Genomic DNA, 14,458 nt, shown 5'->3' on the forward strand with positions numbered 1-14,458 from the left:
TCATCGATTCAATTGTTCGCCGCCGCGGCTCCATTAGCTCCTCTAATACTTATTCGTTCTCCAAATAACCTCTCCTGCAGCTTACGGAGCGAGCTCTCCTCGGCGTCGTATCCCTACCACCGGAGTTCGAGCAACCAGCAGCAGCAGCCGCATCCATCTCTCTCATCATCATGAGGATCGTCGTCGTCGTCGGAGTACTCCCCGCAACGCTACACACGTATAACCCAGCTCTCGGTCGCACGGCCTGCGCGTAAGGTTCGTCTACCTGCGCGCATGTGTTCGAAGCCCCGCACGTGTGTCTCTCTCTCTCTCTCTCTCTCTCTCACTCGCGGGATGTATAACTGTGTGATTGTGTGCGTGTGTGTGTGGCAGCGTGGAGGGGGGCAGGAGCGCCACGCAAGCGGCAAGGATCTCTCGGTCTCTCTCTCTCCCTCTCTTTTCATTATCTCCGTCTCGGTCGGTGCTCGGAGTAGCTGCGGAGCTCGCGCAGCGCTGCCGCCTCAGTCCGAGGACTTTGTTCTCCGGCGCTGGTGGGCCCAGGCTGCTGCTGCTGCTGTCGTCGTCGTCTATACTCTGTCTCTTAGTCTCGGCGCTCTATAGGCGGTGTATATAGATACACACACACACACACATATATATATATATATATATATATACGTAAGATACGTGTGCAGTGCGCGGCGCTTCCTGGCGAACGGCTGCGAGAGTTCTGTGACCGGAGGACCCAGCTGTCGTATATCGGCAGAATTTCTCGACGGCGGTACTTACGATGGACTACGAGTGATCATGAAGCGAGTACACAAGTGAAGCTGAGAGAGATCGGTATGACCGATCAAGGTTCTAGTGCGTAGACTCGGGGTATACGTGGGTACCAACGTAGTATACACAGAAGAGGAAGAGAGAGAGAGAGAGACAGCGCCGCCAACATCTGTTGCACCGTTGAACCGTTGTCAAGTCTCTCTCGCTCGCGTCCATACCGATCGCGCGGCAGGAAGATCGGCTTCGTCGGTGAGAAAAGTGAGACCGATTTCTCTCGCGCGCGCGCGTTATTACATTCCCACGACAAAAGTATAATACACAGGAGTGCGTGTGCCAAGAAGAAGAAAAATCGGAGAGAGATCGGTAAGGAGAATCGAGGAGTATACACAGTGAGGATCGACCGGGAGTACAACACCTGCCGGGCCAGTGGCCCGTGACCATACTGCTGCAGAGCCATCGGAGCGCGCGTGGCCTCATTGCGCGGCGTCTCTCGCATATGGCCGGGAAATCGGCTAGTCGGCTTGGCCGACGGGAGAAGCCGCCGCCGAGGCTGGACTGACAGCTGGCACCAAAGACACCACACACACACACACACACACACCTGCAGTGCACACGAGAGACGACCAGCCGAGCGTGAGAGACGCGTCCAGATTTAGGTTAGTTCTTCACTACTCCCTCATGCCACTGACATGATATTATGCGCGATGCGAGTGAGAGATATGCGTATGAGTGTGTGTGTGTGTGTGTGTGCGTGGGCCTTAGGGCCCCCCTAAGCGAGGAAGTGATTCCATAGATATACGCCTCGCTGTATATACAGCTATACGTGCACGAAAGGGGGGGAACGTTTTGTGTGCAGGGACCTGTCGGGGATTATAATGTTTTGCTTGGTTTGAGCGCACAGCTCTTTTCGAGAGAGGAAACGGGACGCGCCGGAGAGGCGCTAGACCAGGTGGATGCGCGTACAGCTGTGTGTGCGTGTGTCCGTGCGTATACTGGTTCTTCGCGGCGGCGCTCCGACATATGAGAGAGAGAGAGAGAGAGAGAGAGAGAGAGAGAGAGAACACAGTGCCGTGCGCGCGAGAGCCGTTTCGAAGAAAACAAACAGTGATTCGGGCGACCGAAGAAGCTTCTAAATTTTTCTTTCTCAAGTGCCCGCGAAAGTTTTCTCAAAGTGATATTCTCCGATCGAAAAATCCGGAACGGCTCTTCGCTGCACATGCACCACGTGTTCGTGCAATAATGGAAGAAAGTGCTCCAAATACATCTTTTAATTAGGCGATGCGAATTTGCATGAGTTTTCGAGGCTCTTTTTTGCAACATTCCCGACGATATCTACAACTTCCTGCGCAAATTCTTCCATACACGACGCTGGATTTTATCGAAACGTTGATTCGAACATTAACGATCTTACAAGAAACTGTTTTAATCATCTCGTTGCAACGAGCTCCGAAGGAGAAAACTTTGGTTTTAAACGCGAAACCCGTTTTCCAGCCTCGGAATAACACTGCTCGGGCATTTAGATGTCGGCGATGATTAGAAGATCGTTCGATTAAAGATTTTTTCAGCCGCGCTGAATATGCGGTCGGTTATGGCTGATCGGGAATTTTGTCAGAGGAATGAAACGCCGGCTCGAAAACATGCTTGATAAATGGTTGCGGCTCGGTTAACAAACGGAAAATCAATAATCGATTAATCACGAAAACGTTCTTACTCTCGGAAGCTTATGGATACAAATAAATCAGGAGAAACTACAGTATAAAAATCGAATTTTACTCAGAACGAAAAAGAAAAGTGACCGCATGAGACGGGAGAAACAATGCGCTCGAAAAATCAAATACACGGTAAACACTATTAAAGCGCATTGTACACGCGGTTAGGATGATGATGCGCTGAAATATTAACGATACACACCAAACGCGAAAATCATTAGAAAGACGCTCGTCTCTCTCTCTCTCTCTCTCTCTCTCTCTCTCTCTCTCTCTCTCTCTCTCTCTCTCGTGAAAGTTACTACACCGCCAAGCGCATCTATGTAACGCGTGGAAAACCAAATTCTTCAATGCGTATGTCATCAGCGGCTCTTGTATATATAGCGATGAATTTTCCTATATGCGTAACTCGCGCGGGGAGATTAATCAACGTCTCAATTTTTTTCTCGTTATGGTGTTCCTCAATTTGTGGGAATCTGTGTAATGGCGGTGCACCGCGCGAAATTCGCACGTGGCACACGTGTCCGCGACATATGGTCCCCCGTGGCCCGTTCCCGAAACGATTCTATATAGGTGTACACTTGATTTTCAGAGCCGAACGACTCGATCTATCCTCTAAGAATATCTGCTCTAAACCTTCTAGATACATCATTCGCTGAAAAAAACTCTTTCGCCACGACTCTCTCCACTCAACACCTTTCCCCGATCAATCAATCGACCGTTTTTCTCTCAACGATCCCCCACTGCACGAAATCCTCCAAAAAACCTACCGCGACCCCTCGACATATGGCCGACTCCGGTAACCTCTATCGGCCTCGAAAAATAAAATCCAAACCCCTACACACGGCGTAATATCCTCTACTCTCTCTCTTTCTCTCTCTCTCTCTCTCTCTCTCTCTCTCTCTCTCTCTCTCTCTCTCTCTCTCTCTCTCTCATTCTATTCAGCAAAGCCTCGAACGAACGTCACGTCGGAAAAAAGAAAAACAACGCGCGAAGCTATATCTGCACACGTGGTATCTATACATACGTACACACATCCGTGAGCTGCGAGTGCGATGAGCTCAGAGAGCCGCGGCCAAGAGCCTCGGGCAACGCACGTACAGAGTAGGGACAATCGCGTGTATATACATGTATATACGTGTGGGTTACTTTACTGGTTGGCTTCGCGCGCGATTCCGGCTGTGCATATGGTAGCGAGTCGAGGGATTTTCGGAGACTTTAACGCCGGCTAGGCGACGTCGAACCGGATTAGGACTATGCACGCGTTTGGCTCGTGCTTAGATTTTCTCGCTTAGACGATAGGGAGTCGCTTTTGCGAAAGTGGAGTTGTTGTTTTTGTAGAGAGAGAGACGATCGATCTAAGGTCGTACACATGAGAAATAATTATAGATAAATCGTTCTGGTTTTGAGGAAGTGTGTACGTTCGGTGGATTCATTGCGGTTTTGTACATGAATCATGCATGCGCGCGCGAGCGATGAATAAATGATTTTTAAATTTCGAGATTTTTTCTTTTATTAATGAAAGAGTATAAAAGGTAACTCGATTGTAAGCAAACAAAAAAATAGCGTATGTATAGCCTTCGGATGCGTTTTAATAGCTCCGCGTAATGAGACAGAAGTGGATCAATGCTTCTGAATCATATGAATTACGCGTGTAATAAACGAACGTCGCGCGCGCGTAACATCCAATAATATGATTCAATCCACAGTTTAAATCCTTTTCGTCGCACCTACGCTTATTAAATACCGCAGTCGAATCAAATAGTAGATATAAAACGACGTCCGACACTTGCATCACAACATCATATCTCTGAAATACAGCCAGTCCAACAAATTCGTGCACTTTCGAAAATTAGCATATCTCACGCTAATTCTTATCTCACACTCACACGTACGCACGCACCTGATAAGTATCTCCCTCCGATGTAATTATGCAAAGCGTACAGACACTCGACAGCCGCAAAAATCCCCGAACTCTTCAAACGACAGTCTCCACATAACCTCTATTTCAAATCAAACAATATAGTATATCAACTCGCAGACACCCGCGCTATCGGATAAACGATCGTTTTAATGCTTATGAGCTCGACCTACTTACACACACACACACATACACACACACAGGCAGACATACGCTAGACTCGAGAGCATTGCGAGCAAAAATGAAAATTAAGAGATTTCCAACCGACTGATACCATAAGCCAGCGAACTCTCGAGATATCTTTTCGTCGGCTGCCGCCGCACTAGTGTGAAAGGAATACACGTGGGAAATTCTCACGTCGCGAGATATATCGCCACATAGCCGGCTTCTTTTTCCAAACGCATATATGCATAGAGTAGCGCGTTTTCATTCGGAAATTTGAATGTGCGCGGCTATGGGAGACTTTCTTGAACGCCGAGGGAAAAAAGTTCGTTGATTCTTCTTCTACTTTTTTTTTCAAGAATCGTTAGAGCTCGACGCCTCATTGTGTGCTGTTGCTTACACTTTTCGGCTTGTTTTTCCTTGCCGAATATACTTGATTTCGGGAGAGAATCGCTTTCCGTTAGGATAATTTTTCCGGTTTCCGGTGCGCGCGCGCGGAAGCTTTTTTCTCGGGTGGGCTGTTTTTTTCTCCTCCGAGAGTCGCGGCACTGGATTTTTGTGGGAGCGTGTAATCATCGGGTTATACTCGGAAACTCATTTACGAAGGTTAGCGGCTAACGGGACTGTCTTGCGCGCGCGAGCGCTCATCGCGAGATATCTCTCTCTGTGTGTGTATACTGGCTTTGCGCTGGTGCTTTGATCGAAAAAAAACGAACTATAATCTGATTTTCGCTCTTTGTGTGTAATTCGATGTGTAACGGCGTGTTTTCCGAGAAAAGCGAAGCTCGAAAAAAGTCGAGGCTCGAAAAACCCGTGGAATATGATGCTGGTATGGGAGGGTACATCAAGGATCAAGCTGGTTCCGAGTAAAATATTACGCGTGAGTCACGCGGCCAATGAGTCAAATCGTATTTCCGTCGATGAAATTTTTAAAGCGCGCGAATTTTTATCGCGTGCGCAGCGTGTAATATAAGATACTTTTAACCGAATTTCTCTCTATATACCGTATAAATCGCGGACGATTTTTCGATCGTTTTATTACTCTTTTTCCGAAATATACGCATACAGAGATATAAGTCGCTCCAGCTCGGGAGAGAATTTACAGTTAAGATCGGGCAAGAAACTGGCCGAAAACCGCAATCGCACTCTGGTCAGTTTCGAAAGAATTTGTTCTCTCTTTCCGTGCACACCAAAGTTCACACTATATACACCTTTGCGTAAGCCGCCGGCGCTGCAGTGGCCCACGAATCACGAACACATGCACAGCCGCTCCATAGATCAAACGGCGTAATCGCAATGGAGTTAATTTTTCATAAACGCGCTGCGCGCACGCGGTCACTACGGCATGACGCTGTGTGTATACCTGTAGGTATATATAGTGGAGATTTTATAATTAAAAACCGGCGAATGATATCTGGCGTTTCAACAACGTACTTTTCCACTCGGCCGCGCAGTAAATGTATAAATAACGTTTATAAGAGACGGAATAATCGTTAAAAGTAGTCCGATATAACGCGGCTCTCATTGTTCGGTTGGATCGAATGTAATGAAAAAAAAAGGAGAGCAGAGCCCTACAACGCCGATTTCCATCGATCGGAGATCTATATTGCGAAAACGGCGGCGGCGGCGGCAAAAGTGTGCCAGTTATACACACACACACACACACATACACACAGCGGCGGCGGCTCGCATGCGATGCTCTCGCGTCGGAATTCCTCGCAATCATATCCCCGCAACGGACATTGCGATGTTACCGTAGTCGAAAAACACACGGCGCACCACCGCCGCCGCCGCATTGTATGCTAAAATTACGTATAGGCGTTACTCTTTGTCTATTCTCGCGCTCGAGCGGACTAAATAGCTCAACTGCGGCGACGGCAGCGGTGACTATATACACTGTATGGGAGAGTTTGTGGGTATGCGCGAGGAGTCGACGAGGTTTCGTGTGTTGGTGAGCCGTGAGATGGCCATATAAGGGTCGAGTTTTTGGAAAGGATTGCATGATTTTTGGAAAATGCATTAAGTTGAGATCGGACAAATTTAATTTGCAGAATGTTATTTTGCAATTTGCAATTTTCATACCGTATAGCATTTTTTTCAAAAAAAGTCAGAAAACCAGTATCTTTTAAACGCCACGCACGGGCCAAAGAAGATTTTATGTTTTCTTATTACATTTGAGACTAATAAATAAAGTTCAAAGCATAAAATAGAAATTTTTATTTATAACTCATAAAAACTGGTTTAGCACTGACAACCTGTTAGACGCAAATACACTTCTGCAATTTTGAAATCAGCTATTTAATCCACCGCTGACACACACACGCACACACACACACAGGGATCACCGAGGTTTATAGAACGATCTTTATGTTAATAAAGATTGTTAACGTCGCCGAAATAAAAAATCGACTCCTTGTAGCTGCTTTCTACACACAACAACCCGCGGATTCCGCAAACAATACACGACAGCAGCCCAAGCCGCCGTCGCCGTAGCCAAAAACAAGAGTATATATATTCCTATATATACAACCAAGAGATTCGATAATGTTTTCGTTCTGCATTATTTATCGCAGCAGTAGGCCAGTGAGCGGCTCTAATGCGATGATAATTTCATCACGAGAGCCTGTACACAGGGGATATATTTGAAATTCGTCATTGTGGCGGTTGAATTTTATTATGCGAGCACCGAACGCTGTAATGGCCGCACAATAATACGCTCCTTGTTAATTCCGAGCGAGCGATTCGCTCTTGTTCGCATATCGGTCGCTGAATATCGCCAGGCGCATTACTATCATTGCGCAATCGCTTTTCTGTTATTAAATACTTCTCTCGTTCCTTTTTTTTTCTTTCTCGTCTTACACACACACACACACGTACACGTGGGAACTAAATTCGAACGATCCCAAAGTTCATAATTAAGTCCATTAATTTACAGTGAATTATTTCGTACCACATAACGGGGACCGGAACTGCTCTCTCGGATTTCGGTGCCGATAGCTGTGAGAATTTTTTTTTTCTTCTTCTCTCCGTACATACGTTGCAAGTCACTGCGCCGTATGAATATTCAAGAGAAGCTCTACAAAAAGAAGTGCAAAGATATCGAGAAGCTGCGCCCGAGAAGAAAGTCCTCGTTACCCCAAATCTCGAAAGCGGACCAAGCGCGGATTATTTCATACTCGAAATGTGGCCGTACACGCGAGGCGTTCGGATTTTCAGTTCTTGGTGCGCGCGAAAATCGCGCCGTGTAACCCGATCGCCACGAGATGCGCCGTATCCTGTGCGCATGCGCGCGCGCGATACAGGAACCCTTATAAAAAAAAGACAGGTTTCCAAGCGGGTTTCTCGAGGGAATCCAGGTCAGCGCGAGGATATCCTGCATTAAATTCGCGACTCTTGCAGTGTGTGTGTGTGTATGTGTGTGTGTGTGTGTGTGTGTGTGTGTGTGTGTGAGAGAGAGAGAGAGAGAGAGAGAGAGAGAGAGAGAGAGAAGCCTTACACATCATACATACACGTTCGCGAGGCGAGACTTTTTTGGGCTTTGCGGAGCAGCTGGTGCATCAAATTTTCGAAAAAATGTTTATTAGGTGCGGATAATGCACGAGAGACAAAAGTACGTATCTCTGGCACTTTACGATCGTGGGACGAATCAGGCCAGAACGATGCCGCCGCTGTCGTTTCCTGAATTAAACGACTCTGTTGCACAGCGACTTAGGAGTGTATATAGCACGCTTCGCAATGACTTTTTGCGGTGCGTTCGCGTCGCAATTACATAAAGTCTCTATCCAGTCAGCCAGTGCGGATTTTGCTGTAATAAGCCGACCGTCTTTGTTTATATTCATGACATCTGCTTGTTTTTTAATTTGTCGATTGTTTTTCCTCTCCTACACACACACACACACACACACACACACACACACACAGGAGCTGGAGGTATAACGTTTGCCGACGACTAGAAAACACGAAAATCGAGAAACTGCATAGCACGACACGCGTTTCGGAGTAGAAAGTTAACTCGCGAGAGCTCACGGTAAACACTAATGCGTTTCCGATATCGCGGAGGGGAGAAAAAAGTTGCCGCATTATGTACACGATGCAAAACCGGTGTGTGTATACGCGTGTGTATCGAATCCCGATAGAGAATGGGTATAATCTTGTAAATATAATTCCGAACTTTTTTATATTCGCGACGCGTGTACAGCTTAATTGATACCTCACGAGCCAGCAGAGGCTTCGATATAGAGGCATTGTAAGACACGAGGGATTTTTCGCGCGAGAGAAGTCTTTTATGTAAGCTCGCTGGTAATAAATTTAGATATCGAGTGGTTTATCTTGTCCCAGAGCTGTGTGTTACATAGAGCGGGCGGATTTTAACGGTACAGCTCAATTTTCCTCGCAGGTGGCTGTGCTGATACGCCGCACTGCACTTTGCGCTAAAAATATTCGGGAGTCGCATTTCGAGCGCTAATCCGGCGCGGAAAACGAAAACGATTTTCACCTGTTGATCGAGTTGCAGAGAGTGTGTGTATTTATAACTCGTATAATCAATTAATCGCAATAAACTCATCGATTCGTTATGCACCAATCGACGCTGCCGCCGATTAATTTAACAGCCCTGCGTACGATCATCGTCTACTATTTCTTTCTTAAACTTTCAATTAGCCGCGGAGGATCATAATCGCCGGAGTATAAATCTTCCGAGGGTCGTCGCGTGCAGCGAAAAAGAACAGAACAGCCCGAGATAAATCAGCGCAGGAGAGTCCTTCAATTGCGTCAATTCCTAGGAAGATTAAAGCCGAGAGATCGCCGTCGACGTCGAGATTTAGCATTATTGGGCGCAGAAGCTCGGGACGCGCGTTGAAATATTCATGCGAGGGATTTTTTGCGACTTTGGATCGTGTGTTTCAGACTATACGGTGTAGCAAAAATTTTGTAATTACAGGGTAATATAAAAGCCGATGAATAATATTTGTTATTTATGTGTTTGTTCGTGACGTCTTCGCTATTGCGTATCCACAGGAGGATCGTCTTTTCGAAAAATCCCTTGATAAAACGTATATGCATATATACCTACGGGCCGAGACGGGTATTCATCACGAGGACAAATACTCAACGCGTGTCTGCAGAGGCTTTATGGGCAATTATTTGCATACGAAGATTCCAAACTTCTACCGGCGCTTCTGCGCCTGTGTTTTGCAATTATTTACTCGTACTTACATACCGCACCTGAGAAAATCAACTCCGTTACGTAAGCTCGTAATCGCGCACCTGATGAAAAAAAATTAAGGTACAACACGACACAAAAGTTTAGTACGAATTTCTTCGAGATTATCCCGTAAGCATTTTCCGATCGCGCGGAAAACCGGAATAATGAAACCTATATCTGACTCACAAACCGAGACTAGAATACCCCGGTGTACACTCGCGCCCATTGCACATACACACACCGGCGACGATATCCCCTCCCGAGAACGAAACACGGAAGTCGTCGTCTGTTGCGCTTCTTTTTTTTCGCCAAGGAAATCCCGTCGTCGTCGCCGACCCGGAAGCTCTAGCCCCACGACGACGACGAGCTCTTCCTCCTCCGAAGGTCGAAAGCGAAAACGAGCGAGAGTAAGTGAATGAGCAAACATACGCTGCTGTACACACACACTCCCGATGAAAAGGAAGACGAGGAGAGAGAGAGCAAAGAGAGCAAATAGAGAGAGAGAGAGAGAGAGAGAGAGAGGCGATGGCTTGTTTCTCGCTTCGCAAGGACGTCTCTTATGGCGGGGTTGTTGTTCACGCTGCAGAGGAGGAAAATTCACGAGGCTGTTTACTGCGGACACAACTGGGTTAACGAGTTTCGAGAGGGAGGAGGATGTGCAGGGGAAAGGGTTGATCTATAAAAATTAACCGTTACCGCGTGACGCTCCTCCAGAATATATACACACGCGTTAGCTGCTCTCGACCGAAAATAGAGATTAATTAAAGCAGCCGTAACAGCCGTTCCGCTATTTACCTTTTGCAATTAAAAAAGAACACCGCGCCGAGAGATCGTCTCTCGATAAGGTCGAGCATCGACTTTCTCGAGTTCGTTATTCCCAGCGAGATAAAAAGTCTATTTTAAGCCTTGTACGGTATAAACGAAAATATCGGTAAACACATACGGAATCGCTTCCTCGCGAAAAATGGAAACGATCTCCGCGAAATTCGCGAAAAAAAAGACACCAAGGACGACGAGTCGCACCGGCAGACACTATAGATCGGTATGGCAGATTTATCGATCGACTCGCCGGTGCGCGTGTGTGCGGGTTTTGCGGATAGATAGTTATCTAGATCCTGCGAGAGGTTGACGCGAGGATTTACGATTTTTCGTTCGCGAAGCTTGCGGAGAGATGAGGAATGTGTGTATAAGATCGGTATGCGGCTGGGAAAAATCGGCGGTTTCGTGTGATATGCGTGCACTGCTTCGTTGTGTGAGTGTACAGGAAATATCGAGGAGTTTTTTGCGGGTAGTTATTATGGTCGTCTAAAACTATAATCGGTGTAAATGCTTCGTGGCTCATTGTTCTGTTATTGCTCAATCTGATACCGACTCATTCATAAATAAGCTACCGACGAGGTGTATAGACAGTCCTTTTTATCGCTTGGTTATCCAATAACAATTACGAGAGTATTGTAATTCAACGGGTTGATGCGTTCACGTTGTGAAATTCGCTTTTCCGAACACGATTCCTATTATTACAATAATATAATACACACATATTAATCGCATCGTAAAGACTTTCTGGCACTTCAAGAACGTCATAAAAAAGGCAGCGTAAAAATTCTCAAAAAACCACATCCACACCCCACAATAAAATAATCAACTTCTCCCGTACACCAGCCATAACCCTTCGGTCACACACACACGTATACAGAAGTATGCAGACCTCATTAGAACGCGGAACTCTTACGTCATCGCGGAGACTCGTTGGCGCGCGTCCTGCGAACGTGCCTGTACATGCCTGCGCACTGGACAAAGGATCGCTTGAGGTTCGGGGATTCCCCGTTTTTTGCCAATTTTTCGCAAGAGATTGATGAGGCGCTCTCGTCTGCGAAATTGATTCGATCGATTAGCGACACACATGCGGAAATTAGAGGGTCGTATAATATTAAAAAATACAAAACGAGACCTAACAGGGTCAGGAGTGCGTTATTAGCGGATGGAAATCCCGACTTCGGCTTGTGTGTCCCAATAAATTTTGAAATATCGTCGCACACCTTATTAATGCAAGTTCCAGTATACGAATGTCTAACGGTCGCGAAAGTGGAAATTTATTGTCCGCGAAGTGGTAATAAGGCCGTGTGTGAGTGTGTGTAGGAAAGAAAGACGCAACTCTTTCTTTATTGCTCGGCGTCGATAAAGTGAAAATTCTTTGTATACACGCATACACAAAACAGAGGGTGCTGCTTTTCGTTGCATTAATGAGAGCGTGTTGTTTTAACGAGAATAGAGTAGAGACCGACTATTACGGCAATAATAAGAATCTACGCCCATCAAGCTGATTTTCGCTTTGCGCGATTTATGCACTGCTGCTGGGCAGATTAGCGCTGACTTTTGTACACGCGCGTGCGCTTATCTAATCTGCTTTAGTTTTCGTGCGTGGAAACATATTTAATTTATATAGCTATAGTAGGCAGCTTTAAACGCGGGCAATTTTAATTTGTTTGCTGTTGCGCGCCTTTAATCATTGGCTACTGCTATACGGCTCTTAATTACAATGAGTATTAGTGCGTTCGGAATAAATAATTTCTGCGGTCGAACTGCGCTCGCGGAATAATATTACAACTACAGCGGGAGTTGTCCATAGCGTAAAAATAATTAGCCGCGTTTCTCTTCTTAATATTGTGGAAACCCATAAACGACTTGCGTAACACTTTCGGCAATTAGTGCCGGATTTTTCGCCATAACAATCGATTTCTCCCGATTCTACCATCGCGACACTCATATACCTTGAAAACCTCATCCTCGAACTAAAAAAAATCAACAGCTCTCGAGTCCTCCCCAATTAAAAAAAATTCTCGCTCCCAAGACAATCAAGTTCTCGCGCATGCACATCAGTCGGTACGAAATTGCCAAAGCACACGCGAGTGTTATATGTATACAAGTATTACGCCGCGCGCGCGAGGCTCCTTAAAAAGTCTTCCGCTTTTTGCCCGACCCGACACAGTAGGCTGCATCGCTCGCGTGCGGTATAATACCGAATCATAAAGGAACTCTCTCACACTGCAGCGCTTTGGCCTTCGATAATATACACCCGACGAGTCGTCGTCGTAGTCGTCGTTGCTTCGGTTTCGTGCGTCCGGTGCTTTCGCGACGCGACCGGGGCCTTTTTGCCGGTATGTATACCTCCCGAACGCTCCGAGAGATATCAAACGGGTTCGTTATTTTCTGCCGCCGCGACCTAACGGGACTTTCAATTACGTAAAAGGATAGCTTCTTTTTTCACTCTCGATACACACACATCCCCCTGTATATATACAGCACTGCATGAGGCTCGCGTGTGTATAACGTGTGTAATGAATCGGGTTGAATTAGATGTGTCCGCGGTTTTGCCGCGCGAGGATAGCGCATGCATAATTACGGTATAGCTCGCGGCGAACGATATATCGGCGTAGCGGGTGTTGCAAAAACGCGCGCGGCGCCTTTCGCAACGCGCTTGTAATTATAGAGGGAATTCTACGAGCCGTCGTCGTCGTCGCCGTCGTCGTGGGTATAGAGAAATTATATCGCGCGCTTCTTATTCGACGTGTATATAGAGGTATGGCTGATGGAAATTTATAGAGCGACGATGAGGTTCTCTCTGCTGTGTGGGGAAATTGAAGAATTTTTTTGTTCTTATTGTGTTGGTTAAAAATACTTATATAAAATGTAGTATGTATACATTGACGCGTATCCAGGAGATTGACACTCGGAGTGTTAGGTTTGAAAAAATGATGTTAAGTGACTTATCAGCGGCTAAATGAAGTGTGAAATTGTATCTCTCGATAATCACGCGATCTCGGCCTGTGCGACTCGTGATTTGCATTATTTTATACACGGAGAAAGAGAGAACGAAATGAAATACTATAATTTATATAGATGCATTATCGAATGCTAGATATCGGCTGAATAATTAATCCGCTTTCCACGACCGAGTGTAATTTCTTCCTACAATATCTTTGCCATAGGCTTCGAAAAATTGCGAACCAGTGCGCGCCGCTCGATGAGAGAATTACCGATTTTGCAATAACTGTCAACGGTATATAATAGCACACGTGCGAATAATATCTATTATTATTCATCGGCTGCTTAGTATACGGGAAACTTTGTTTTACTCGCGAGACGCAGAGCTCGCCTAGTTTTATGCTGAAATCGTCGTAAAACACGACTCGCGCAAGGCTACAAGCGTGTGTGAACTTCCTCCTCCTCTCGATATACTATATACAAATGACTCACGTTATTATTTTCGAGTGTATTCCATTAATTTTCCCAGAAATGAACTTACGACTGGCGGTATAGGTTCATAATCATTTTTTTTTCCCGCAATGTACCGATCGAAAACGCATCGTTGCGCAATGGAACGACCGGGAATACAATAACGCGCCGCGTAATTGTATACCGGTAAACGATTCCACGCGTAGACATTGTTTCGAAACGATTTAAATACTCCCGATTAACAAAAAGCCTCTCTAACAGCTCTAATTTTTACTCGTAGAAAAAAGCGTTCTGAATATCTTTTAAAAATTGATTTTCCCGGAATACTCTCGCGCAAGAATCGCGAATCGCTTTCGCCACGCACACTGCACAAAGGAATCGTTTTCGACCTTTTATAGCGAGTTTGCATACGCGTGCAATCGCTCCGAATTTCTTAATCTTAGAAGTATGCATGAAACACACGCGAGAGAA

The 14,458-nt window shown here is 46.0% G+C and overlaps 1 protein-coding gene across 1 annotated transcript in view; it reads left to right on the forward strand.

Annotated features, from left to right (window-relative positions):
- Window positions 1–508: 508 nt before the first annotated feature.
- Window positions 509–14,458, forward strand: part of LOC100677884 (zinc finger protein MSN4) — a 33,585-nt gene continuing 19,635 nt past the window's right edge. Inside the window, exon 1 of the mRNA XM_016986082.3 lies at window positions 509–1,415. The gene's annotated coding sequence lies outside the window, so the exon portion shown is untranslated. The remainder of the gene's footprint in view (window positions 1,416–14,458) is intronic.

Source organism: Nasonia vitripennis, chromosome 5 (genome assembly GCF_009193385.2).
Source record: "Nasonia vitripennis strain AsymCx chromosome 5, Nvit_psr_1.1, whole genome shotgun sequence".
NCBI lineage: Eukaryota > Metazoa > Arthropoda > Insecta > Hymenoptera > Pteromalidae > Nasonia > Nasonia vitripennis.